At 42.7% G+C, this 13,150-nt stretch overlaps 2 non-coding genes across 2 annotated transcripts; one reads left to right on the top strand and one right to left on the bottom strand.

The window, feature by feature from the left end:
- Positions 1–8,053: 8,053 nt before the first annotated feature.
- Trnas-cga lies at positions 8,054–8,128 on the bottom strand. The gene has a single exon. It is a non-coding gene; the product is annotated as a tRNA-Ser (tRNA).
- Positions 8,129–8,797: 669 nt separating this feature from the next.
- Trnas-cga lies at positions 8,798–8,872 on the top strand. The gene has a single exon. It is a non-coding gene; the product is annotated as a tRNA-Ser (tRNA).
- The last annotated feature ends 4,278 nt before the right edge of the window (positions 8,873–13,150 follow it).

Here is a 13,150-nt window from a genome sequence, read left to right as displayed (position 1 = left end):
CACAAGGTTGAACAGTTACAAATGGGGAACAAACCAATTCCGGTTAACATGCCTGTAAACATTAGCAAAGGCTTTGAATTTAAGCCACAAGAAACTGGGAACTCAATCACAAGTCATGCAATTAATATACTTCCTTAAACACCATTAACAGCCATGGTTCAATATTAGGCTTATAAGTCCACAGCGATTTGTGTAATAGTCACGACTGTATAACATTTTGAATATCACATATTATACAGCGTCAAGCCATTGGCTGTCTTAAGTGATGGCTTATCACGCATCAGCAACTGGTAGAATTCTTGTCCTTAAGCTCCATTAGAACTTCAAAGCAGTGCAGGACGTTGTCCTTTAGGTGTAAACATGTACTAGCCAGACGAAATGTCTCACCAGATTCAGAAGCTGGAATTGACAACATAGGTTGTCGAGAATGCCTGGCTAAAAATCAGCACCTGGTGGTTGTCACTCCTCCCAGTAGTGATAAGGCTGTCCAACAACACACACTCCAACGCAAAGGCAGCAGCCCCACCGACCAGGGCAAGGTCCGTCTCCTCAGCTCCTTAAACACCACTCGCTGCATCCACTGTAAGTTCCTGACTGCCTCTCCTCTACATAGCGCGCTGCCTCCTCTGTAACCGTGGCCTCAGTTGTTTGGCGCAGCACCACTCGCACCTTCTCTCAAACCTTCCTCGAAAAACTACTAATTCTGTATGCAAAGATCGCGAAACAGTTCGCTAGCGATATATCGAGCTCCCTCACCAAAAACTCAATAAGATCCGACTGTCAGTTTTTGTCAAACAAGGAACGGAAACTGTAGCTCGCTCCCATGACCTAGGAGACACGTATTCTTGAAAGTTTTCCAGTACCAATGTTACATACAAATAGATTTACTGTGTTGAGATCCAGGATAATTTCACAAGGGCCTACAAAGCGGGGTGCCAATCTGTCAGAAACTGAGGCCATACACAGCAGCAAGGTTTCAGACGAAGACCATATCACCAACCCACACCTTAAACTCGCTTCGCCACTGACTGTAACAGCGCGCCTGCCTCTGTTGTGTGACACTAATACTGTATTTCGTCGAGCTCGCCTCCATCCTCCTGAAGCTCAGGGAGTACGTCGTTAACTGACCACAGGATGGCCCCCAAGAAAGCGTTGAGACGGTAACCAAACATCAGGGAAGCAGGAATGCTTTTAAGGATTTCATGGTAGACGGAATTAAACGCCAAATTAAGTCACGGTACTGAAGACTCCCACTTGCAGCGTGAATGAGAACGGAAAATATTTAAGGATGTCTTCGGGTTGCGGTTTGCTTCACAAACTAAGATTGCGGACGGTATGGCATGGTCGTGGAGTGAGTTATCGTGTTGTCGAAGCAGAATCATTTGAACTGTTGAGAGAGGAAGGCACAAGTGTTGTCACTGGCAATGGTACAGCGAGGGCCACATGTGGAAAATATCCCTAACAAATGACGAATAGTTAACTCAGCGGTCGCCCCACTACTGGGTACAAACCAGACAAATCCGGAGTGGCCGAGCGGTTCTAGGCGCTACAGCCTGGAACCGCGTGACCGCTATGGTCGCAGGTTCGAATCCTGCCTCGTGCATGGATGTGTGTGATGTTCTTAGGTTCGTTAGGTTTAAGTAGTTCTCAGTTCTAGGGGACTGATGACCTCAGAAGTTAAGTCCCATAGTGCTCAGAGTCATTTTTTTGGAAAAGGTAGTAACCACGTCCAGAATGTACCAGTTGCTATTACGAATACATGGCAGGCGGCCGCAGTAACTGACAAAGAGATTATCGATGGGAAAGTGCTCTCTTGAAGAATATAAAAGCCCATTATGAATATTAAAATTGCGTTTATAAATTTTACATTCACGGCACTCACCACCAAATGCCTTATACCTCGATACAAAGTAGGCCAAGTAAGAAATTCCCTAACCTTGATAAGAGTTCTACCGATTCCTAAGTGCCTAACCATAGAATCGAACTGGGCAATTTAGCAAAGGGTCCTGACACTGCTTGCGCTCTTTCTCGATTCCTAGCAGAGAAACTATAACCACCTGTTTCACCAGCTGGGTTAGGTTGTACAACCAAAATGCCATCTTTTCCGACACACCAAGTCATTGAGATTCAGTTGTAACTACGTGGCAGACTGAACTGCAACGTACCAAAATTCTAAATCAAGAAATTGTTAAACAAAAGGATAGACAGTTACAAACTGGGAACAAACCAATTCCACTGAAGGTGTCTGTCTATGCACATTATCAATGGCTTTGATTTAGCCACAACGAACTAACTCAACCACAAGTCACGCAGTTAATGTTTTTCCTGGAACAACAATAACAACCAAAGTAGAATATTAGGTTTATAAGGGCACAGCCATTTGTGTTAGTCACGACTGTATAACATTTTGACTACCGCATATTATACTGCGTCGAACCATTGGCTGTCTTAAGTGGCGGCTTATTACGCCTCAAAAAAAGGTAGAATTCTTGTCCACAAGCTCCATTAGAATTTCAAAGCACTGCAGGACGTTGTTCTTAACATGAAAACAGGCAATTGTCAGACGAGCTGTCTCCCTTGATTCAGCAACTGAATTTGGCCTCTAGGTTTCTGAGAAGCCCCAGCTCGAAATCAGCATCTGACGGCTGTCGCTCGTTCCAACAGTGATTTCGACGTCCAACAGCACACACGCCAACACAAAGACAGGACCCCACCGACAAGAGCACGGCCCCTCCCCTCGGTTTCGCGCACCTCACTGGCTGCATCCACTGCAATATCCTGACTGCCTCTCCTCTTCATAGCGCGTTGCCTCCTCTGTACCCCGCGGCCTCAGTCGTTGGTGTTGTACCACTCGCGTCCTCTCTCAGTCCTTCCTCATAAAACTAGCCAGCCAATTCTATACACAAGAATCGCTAACATGCCCGCTAGAAATACCGGGTGATCAAAAAGTCAGTATAAATTTGAAAACTTAATAAACCATGGAATAATGTAGATAGAGAGGTAAAAATTGTCATACATGCTTGGAATGACATGGTGTTTTATAAGAACAAAAAAAAGGTTCACAAAATGCCCGATGGATGGCACTGGACAGCAAAATGTCAGTGACTGCGCATGACAATCGTGTATAAAAGGAGCTGTAATGAGAGAGGGAGTCAGATGCGCCAGCAATCGCAGCATGTTGACGTTACCCGAAAAGGCGCTTTTAGTGAAGCTGTATTATCAGAATGGAGAATGTGCTAGTTCAGCGTTACGATCCTATCGCCATAGGAAGGGGATTCGAACGGGTAAAGGTCCGCTGACAAATGCTGCTGTGGCGAGAATGATTTCGAAGTTCGAAGCCACGGCTTGGTTAGACAGTTCAGGAAGAAATGGAGACTGTAGCGGGTTTGTCTATGCACGGGGAAGTCAGCACTCGTGCAGTCGCACGTCGCACCGGCATTCCATACACTACTGTTTGGTTAGCACTGAGGCGTACCCTCCGATGCTATCCGCACAAAATACGATGTTTATGCAGGATGGCGCTCCACTCCATATTGCTAGAGCCGTGAAAGATCTCTTGTGCGCGTCGCTTGGTGATGATCGCGTGCTCAGCCGCCACTTTCATCATGCTTGGCCTCCCAGGTCGCCAGACCTCAGTCCGTGCGATTATTGGCTTTCGGGTTACCTGAAGTCGCAAGTGTATCGTGATCGACCGACATCTCTAGGGATGCTGAAAGACAACATCCGACGCCAATGCCTTACCATGACTACGGAAATGCTTTACAGTGCTGTTCACAACATTATTCCTCGACTACAGCTATTGTTGAGGAATGATGGAGGACATATTGAGCATTTCCTATAAGGAACATTATCTTTGCTTTGTCTTACTTTGTTATGCTAATTATTGCTATTCTGATCAGATGAAGCGTCATCTGTCGGACATATTTTGAACTTTTGTATTTTTTTGGTTCTAATAAAACCCCATGTCATTCCAAGTATGTGTGTCAATTTGTACCTCTCTATCTACATTATTCCGTGATTAATAAACGGTCACAACGCCCATATAGTACTAGGGACAGAAAGTTGCCTGAAACCAGACGTAAACAGTAATGAAATCCTAAACTCAGATTGGAATGGATACCGCAGAGACAGGCTGGACAGCGAAGGGGGAGGCGTGTTTATAGCGATAAGAAGTGCAATAGTTTCGAAGGAAATTGACGGAGATCCGAAATGTGAAATGATTTGGGTGAAGGTCACGGTTAAAGCAGGCTCAGATGTCTCTATAGGCCCCCTGGCTCAGCAGCTGTTGTGGCTGAGCACCTGAAGGATAATTTGGAAAATATTTCGAGTAGATTTCCCCACCATGTTATAGTTCTGGGTGGAGATTTTAATTTGCCGGGTATAGACTGGGAAACTCAAACGTTCATAACGGGAGGCAGGGACAAAGAATCCAGTGAAATTTTTAAAGTACTTTATCTGAAAACTCCCTTGAGCAGTTAAACAGAGAACCGACTCGTGGCGATAACATATTTGACCTTCTGGTGACTAACAGACCCGAACTATTTGAAACAGTTAACGCAGAACAGGGAATCAGCGATCATAAAGCGGTTACGGCATCGATGATTTCAGCCATAAATAGAAATATTAAGAAAGGTAGGAAGAACTTTCTGTTTGGCAAAAGTGACAAAAAGCAGATTACACAGTACCTGACGGCTCAACACAAGAGTTTTGTCTCAAGTACAGATAGTGTTGAGGATCAGTGGACAAAGTTCAAAACCATCGTACAATACGCGTTAGATGACTATGTGCCAAGCAAGATCGTAAGAGATGGAAAAGAGCCACCGTGGTACAACAACCGAGTTAGAAAATTGCTGCGGAAGCAAAGGGAACTTCGTAGCAAATATAAACATAGCCAAAGCCTTGCAGACAAACAAAAATTACGCGAAGCGAAATGTAGTGTGAGGAGGGCTATGCGAGAGGCGTTCAATGAATTCGAAAGTAAAGTTCTATGTACTGACTTGGCAGAAAATCCTAAGATATTTTGGTCTTATGTCAAAGCGGTAGGTGGATGAAAACAAAATGTCCAGACACTCTGTGACCAAAATGGTACTGAAACGGATGACAGACTAAGGGCCGAAATATTAAATGTGTTTTTCCAAAGCTGTTTCACAGGGGAAGACTGCACTGTAGTTCCTTCTCTAGATTGTCGTACAGATGACAAAATGGTAGATATCGAAATAGACGACAGAGGGATAGAGAAACAATTAAAATCGCTCAAAAGAGGAAAGGCCGCTGGACCTGATGGGATACCAGTTCGATTTTACACAGAGTACGCGAAGGAACTTGCCCCCCTTCTTCCAGCGGGGTACCGTAGGTCTCTAGAAAAGCTTAGCGTACCAAAGGATTGGAGAAGGGCGCAGGTCATCCCCGTCTTCAAGAAGGGACGTCGAACAGATGTGCAGAACTATAGACCTATATCTCTAACATCGATCAGTTGTAGAATTTTGGAACACGTATTATGTTCGAGTAAAATGTCTTTTCTGGAGACTAGAAATCTACTCTGTAGGAATCAGCATGGGTTTCGAAAAAGACGGTCGTGTGAAACCCAGCTCGCGCTATTCGCCCACGAGACTCAGAGGACCATAGACACGAGTTCACAGGTAGATGCCGTGTTTCTTGACTTCTGCAAGGCGTTCGATACAGTTCACCACAGTCTTTTAATGAACAAAGTAAGAGCATATGGTCTGTCAGACCAATTGTGTGATTGGATTGAAGAGTTCATAGATAACAAAACGCAGCATGTCATTCTCAATGGAGAGAAGTCTTCCGAAGTAAGAGTGATTTCAGGTGTGCCGCAGGGGAGTGTCATAGGACCGTTGCTATTCACAATATACATAAATGACCTTGTGGATGACATCGGAAGTTCACTGAGGCTTTTTGCGGATGATGCTGTGGTGTATCGAGAGGTTGTAACAATGGAAAATTGTACTGAAATGCAGGAGGATCTGCAGCGAATTGACGCATGGTGCAGGGAATGGCAATTGAATCTCAATGTAGACAAGGGTAATGTGCTGCGAATACACAGAAAGATAGATCCCTTATCATTTAGCTACAAAATAGCAGGTCAGCAACTGGAAGCAGTTAATTCCATAAATTATCTGGGAGTATGCATTAGGAGTGATTTAAAATGGAATGATCATATAAAGTTGATCGTCGGTAAAGCAGATGCCAGACTGAGATTCATTGGAAGAATCCTAAGCAAATGCAATCCTAAAACAAAGGAAGTAGGTTACAGTACTCTTGTTCGCCCACTCCTTGAATACTGCTCAGCGGTGTGGGATCTGTACCAGATAGGGTTGAGAGAAGAGATAGAGAAGATCCAACGGAGAGCAGCGCGCTTCGTTACGGGATCATTTAGTAATCGCGAAAGCGTTACGGAGATGATAGATAAACTCCAGTGGAAGACTCTGCAGGAGAGACGCTCAGTAGCTCTTCACCGAAGAGTCAAGCAGTATATTGCTCCCTCCTACGTATATCTCGCGAAGAGACCATGAGGATAAAATCAGAGAGATTAGAGCCCACACAGAAGCATACTAACAATCTTTCTTCCCACGAACAATACGAGACTGGTATAGAAAGGAGAACTGGTAGAGGTTCTCAGGGTACCCTCCACCACACACCGTCAGGTGGCTTGCGGAGTATGGATGTAGATGTAGATGTAGATTTATTCATTTTCAAATTTATACTGACTTTTTGATCACCCGTTATATCAAATTGAGTGCCACGGCTCAGTTACTAGTAAAGGAAATAAATTTTTTTAATTAGTCGGTGATCTTTGTGGAATTTTTCTGAATAGCACCGTCTACATCTCTTAAAACATTTGTTCTTTATCATCACGGTTAAACTACTGCCGTCGTCAGGCAAAAACCAGTAACTGATACAGGAAAAAGCAGTGCTGCATGCAATACAATCTATGCTTTGGCGCTCCACTTTAGTGTAGTTTTGTATTGAAACTCCGCTTGAGGTTTTTGTTCTGTTTCAAATATTTGTGCGACAATGACACATGAGCATATTATATTGTCGTTACCGGTTTAGACCAACCAGAAGGCATCTTTAAACTATCAATAGATAAAAGAGAACACAAAATATCATTTATTCCATAATCTATAGAACCAACCAAATAATGATTTACATGATAATGAAAAAGATAATAAAATAGCGCATAAAAGCACATCCTGCAAGCGGTTTCTGTTGTCTTGTTAATAACTGAGAAGGAATAGTTGATAAACACAGAGGTATTGTAGGCGGAGTCGAATCTAGCCTCTGTGAGTGTGATAGCATCGAAAAACAATTTAAAAATATAAGAACAGGTCTTAAAATTTCAGGTGAAAAGAAAACAAAATTCATCGCAAATATTAAAGAATCCTCAAAATACATAGAAACATAAATAGGTAAAATAGAGCATGGGAGGAAACTTAAATATCTTGGAGAAAATATACGACAGAATGAGCTAGGAAAATTTACAGAAGATGAAGGGGTTAACGAAATGGAGAGAGCATATGGATCCAAAACGAATATGTAAACAAGAGTAGTGGAATGAAGGCCATTCTGCACAGACATTTTTATCAAATTAGTTAATTAATTGATCAATTTATTACCCCCCTTGGTAAAATCACCAGCCCATTGGAGGGTCCCTCTTTCTTCTCTAGGAAGACCCCAGCACTCACTTCCCCCTTTGCCACTCCTCTTCACTCCTGTTCCTTCATACCTCCAGAAAAAGCGAATTGGTGGGATAAATTGCTCAGTCTGTGCTGAACTATTGGAAGGATGTCACGACATGAAATTTAAATCAATGACCTTTACATTCCAGAGAATATACATTTTATTTATAAAATTTAATTATTATATTCTTTATTTAATCAGTTTGTGGAAGACAGGCTTTTGGATCTCTTTATTTGACTGAAAAAACTCGTCTTTTTCTGCTGTTTATTTTATTTGGGAAGGTACAGGTGCTGTGAAATTCTATGAAAAAAATTATGAAGCTGTCAAAAACTTCCTGGCAGATTAAAACTGTGTGCCGGGCCGAGACTCGAACTCGGGACCTTTGCCTTTCGCGGGCAAGTGCTCTACCAACTGAGCTACCCAAGCACGACTCACACCCCCCCCCCCCCCCCCTCACAGCTTTACTTCTGCCAGTATCTCGTATCCTACCTCCCAAACTTTACAGAAGCTCTCCTGCTAACCTTACCTGCAAAAGGCAAAGGTCTAAAGTTCTAGTCTCGGGCCGGGACACAGTTTTAATCTGCCAGGAAGTTTCATATCAGCGCACACTCCGCTGCAGAGCGAAAATCTCATTCTGGAAACATCCCCCAGGCTGTGGCTAAGCCATATCTCCGCAATATCCTTTCTTGCAGGAGTGCTAGTTCTGCAAGGTTAGCAGGAGAGCTTCTGTAAAGTTTGGAAGGTAGGAGACGAGGTATTGGCAGAAGTAAATCTGTGAGGGCTGGGTGTGAGTCGTGCTTGGGTAGCTCAGTTGGTAGAGCACTTGCCTGCGAAAGGCAAAGGTCCCGAGTTCGAGTTTCGGCCCGGCACACTGTTTAAATCTGCCAGGAAGTTTCATATCAGCGCACACTCCGCTGCAGAGTGAAAATCTCATTCCGGAAACATCCCCCAGGCTGTGGCTAAGCCATGTCTCCGCAGTATTCTTTCTTGCAGGAGTGCTAGTTCTGCAAGGTTAGCAGGAGAGCTTCTGTAAAGTTTGGAAGGTAGGAGACGAGGTACTGGTAGAAGTAAATCTGTGAGGGCTGGGTGTGAGTCGTGCTTGGGTAGCTCAGTTGGTAGAGCACTTGCCCGCGAAAGGCAAAGGTCCCGAGTTCGAGTCTCGGCCCGGCACACTGTTTTAATCTACCAGGAAGTTTCATATCAGCGCACACTCCGCTGCAGAGTGAAAATCTCATTCCGCAAACATCCCCCAGGCTGTGGATGTCAAGGTGTAGTACTCATCTGAGTGTTTTCCCATAGCCTCTAACTTCCATTGTGTACATTTGGGAGACAAATGGCGTAGTCTCGTGGGACAGCTCAATCATTAAGTGGTTTTATGATACCACCTTGACTTCTACACAGGTAAAGTTTCCTGTGTTGGAAGTTAGAGGCTTGGGGAAAGCACTCAGATGAGTACTACACCTTGACATCCACACACATCTGTTTGATCCGATAAATGGGGTGTTCAGCTAATCAAGCTTCCTAAGGATATAGCTGACAAGTAGGCACATTAATTTCCAAAATAGTAAAAAGAGTTATTGTTTTGCATGGTCAACCCTGGATTGTGAGAGAAATTATAATCACAATCACCATCTGCATTAAACACGTCGAATACAACAGAGGTGTTAACGGTTTTGGGGTTTTATAACTTTCATGGTATTGAGTTCCCTCTTACAATCCAGGACGTTCCTAAATTTGCGGCACAGAATGCTGGTACATCGTTTCTTGTTGATAGTCTGAAGGAGAACAAGCTAGATGAAGATGGTAAAGTTCCAAACAAAGTTGTCAGACCCATTCATTTCTGTGAATTTCCCAGTCAGCAAAAGCTGCATGTAAACTTGTTGTTCTTCTCCAAAGGAGACGATACCACTACGTATGGATCAGAGATATCTCCCGACTCCTTTGATATCAACTGCGTGAAAGTGGGTGTAAAAACTGTACTTGCTGAAGGTGCCTCAAGTGCCATTAGTAAAGCGTGTTGTAGATTGCTCTACGAGGAAACTGGTATATGTTGTCATGCCCATTGAGGAAAACAAAATCTTAAAACATAAGAATGCTCACCGTCAAGAGCATTACCCTCATGCAGTGTAAATTGCCTTTGAGTGCTTCCTCACTCCTGTGACACACTATGAAGGTAACATTACAGCCTTACGTACCACATCCACAGAAAAGCATGTACCGCATATGGCAGTGTATCAGGCTGTACATTCATATGATTTGATTCTCAGCCATCCCAAATCATATGCTGGGTATAATCCTGGGATTTGGTTGGTCACTGGGACCAAAAAACTCTTCATGAGTGGTTAATAAGCTTTACAGCACTAGCAATCCCACGATCAAATCAAATGAGGAGGATGTTTTGTACAAGAAGACTGTTGACACTTATATCTGTGGACAGCCATTAGAAAAAGAGAGCAGGAACAGCTCATATGGACCATTGTCATCTAAAAGGGAAGTTGTGCAGTGCAGCCAATAACATATGCATTGTCAAGTACAAATTACCACGATGCATATCCGTATTTTTCCACAATTTGAGGGACTGTGATGCTAACTTTCTTGTTGAACACTTGGCTTATTTTGGTATGGAGAAGGATCAAGTCAGTGTCTTACATGAGAGCGTTGAGAAATATATTTCATTCTCCAAATGAATAACGAAAAGAATTAAGCTCCACTTCCTGGACTCATTTATGCACGCATCACTCCAGAAACTTGGAATTCTGCCTCAGGAGCCTGTGAACGTCACTCGAGTTTCATTTTGTGAAAAGAAGGGGATTTTCCCATACGAGTATCTGGACTGTGTGGGAAAACTCAATGCAATCGACATCCTGACACAACTGCATTCACCAGTTATCTTACAGGCGATGCCACATTCAATGGAGAGTATGTGCAAGCTAAGAATGTTTGGCAGGAGTTTCATGTCTCCACTTTAGGAGAATATGAAAACTGTACAAGAACACAGACGTGTGTTTACTTGCAGATGTTTTTAATAAATACTGGAGTGTATGTATGACCTCATAAGCTCTGCATCCCGTGTTTTATTACGCAGCGCCTGGGTTGTCTTGGGATTCTATTCTCAACTAAACGAAAGTCAACATCGAACTACTAACTGATGTTAAATGAACATCATGTACTTGAATGTGTACAACTTGTACGAGCATGCTATGCAACATTCGCTACCGATTAGTGAGATTCGATGGTTGTGTAAAGGCAAATGCTTTGGAGTAGGTGGAAATATCCATGGTGTGGTGGCTGACTCTGTTGTAGAGGCGGATCTCAAATACCCTATTAGTTTGCGTGAAGCACACAGTGATTTGCCACTACGTCCACAGGAACTAGTTCTGTCAGGAGGCTCCATCCCAAAATTGGTGACAACGCTGGGGAACGAGCAGAGGTACGTCGTGCATTATACAAACTTCCAGCGGTGTCTCAGCTAAGAGATGGAACTGCTTAGAACCACCTGCACTATCTCCTTCAAGCAATCACACTGGCTGTAGGAGAGTATTTCTTTAAATACCGAAATGAGGGCGTCCACGGAGAAGGATTTAGGTTTTTTATAATTAATGAATAACGCAATTTTTGGCAATACAATGAAAATAGTAAGAAAACACTGAAATTATTGTTAGAATACAGTGGGATGGGCGTTGGGGTCTCTATCTTGAATAAAGATTTTGTTGCTGTGGAGACAGCAAAGACTGTGGTAGAGTTCATGAAACCTGCCTATGTGGGGATGTGCATATTCGACCTGTCCAAACTCCACATGTACTTATTCCATTACGAGTTTGCGAAAATTCGTTTCTTTGATCGAAAATTGCTTCATATATATACAATAGATTCATCTACTGGTTGAAGGACTGTGTAACGAGGTGCCATGCTAATACATTTGCTGTTTCTTTCTACCTGGACAATGTTCCTTACGCTATTGTTCCACAGACAAGAAGGTTATTGGTCCAATGAAAGACAAGGCGACTGTGAAATCTGTGTTTCTTAGATCCAAAATCTATGTGCATTGGGAGAGGTTATGCATCATGTGGCATCAAGGACCCTCACAACTGAAGATTACTTGTAGTGCTCCTCAGCAGCTGCAGGATATGGTACAGCAAACTAGTATTCAAATAGACCAAAAATTGTTTAAAATATATTCAGCTGACAGAATGAAAGAAATTCACACACTTGTAAATAGTAGGCATAGTTTTTAAGTCTCGCCTGACGCTGATCATCCAAATCTGATTAGTTTCTAGTGTAGACGTATTTAACCCCCATTCCGTCGATAAGAAATCACGAATATTTTCAACCATTGCTACCCATCGAAAACATTGTGAATATTTTCAGCCAGCTTGTGTGCCCCAAAAATTGTAAATGCTCAGCCAATGCTAGTGCTGGGTGAACTGTAACTTTTTTTCTGATTCATAGTTATTAGTATTAGTAATATTAATAATGTGTAAATAAAAATGTATCTCTTCATTGAAAAAATTAAGTGAAAAAATCCAAACTGTATCAGTCTTGTGAAAAAAGAACCAAATTTTATCTGAAGAACCAAATTGTATGAGAGTTAAGCAAACGTACTAAACTGTATCAGAACAACCAAATTGAATCTCAAGAACTTAATTGGATAAATGTTATGAAAAAAGAATCAAATTGTATATTAAGAATTGTGTCTAACTGTGGGTTGATAGATAAATTTCTTTACCATGTGTCTTTGTTGTTATTATTTACAGAAAACCTAACGCCCATTCCATTTTATATACTCGTATAAAGATGTCTACAAGGCAACATGACTGCTATTAAGGCGGTGAAATGGAGAATAACAAAATATATGTATTGGCTGCATGGAATTTCGTCTGCCATGCTGCATGTACTGGTTATGGGAGCCGGTGGCATGTGACGCCATCTGCTTCCAGAGACCGGCCGTTGTGGCCGAGCGGTTCTAGACGCTTCAGTCCGGAACCGCGCTGCTGCTTCGGTCGCAGGTTCGAATCCTGCCTCGGGCATGGATGTGTGTGATGTCCTTAGGTTAGTTAGGTTTAAGTAGTCCTAAGTTCTAGGGGATTGATGACCTCAGATGTTAAGTCCTATAGCGCTCAGAGCCATTTTTTGCTTCCAGGGACATATAGCAGGCATGTCTAGAAATATATCCCCTGGGCATGAGGAGAATCAGACGCAGCATCTGGGCAAAGTTGCATACTATATAACTATCAAAATGTTAGCAGGGTGATACAAATTTAAAAAGTACACAGAAAGTAAGGTAAAAATTCATTTGTTTCTCATCCAACTTTAAAGTAATTTTACTTTTTAGTAAGCAGTCACAACACTATGTTGACCCATCTTCTTCTTCTTGAGTTTAGATAGAGCAGGGCATTCTTAGAATTCCATGTTTTGAGTAGCTGCATACATGAAGATTTGCTGCATCCAC

Source organism: Schistocerca piceifrons, chromosome 3 (assembly GCF_021461385.2).
Source record: "Schistocerca piceifrons isolate TAMUIC-IGC-003096 chromosome 3, iqSchPice1.1, whole genome shotgun sequence".
In the NCBI taxonomy this organism is placed as follows: domain Eukaryota; kingdom Metazoa; phylum Arthropoda; class Insecta; order Orthoptera; family Acrididae; genus Schistocerca; species Schistocerca piceifrons.
The sequence above is the reverse complement of the archived record's forward strand: the minus strand, read 5'-3'. Positions and strand labels throughout refer to the sequence as shown.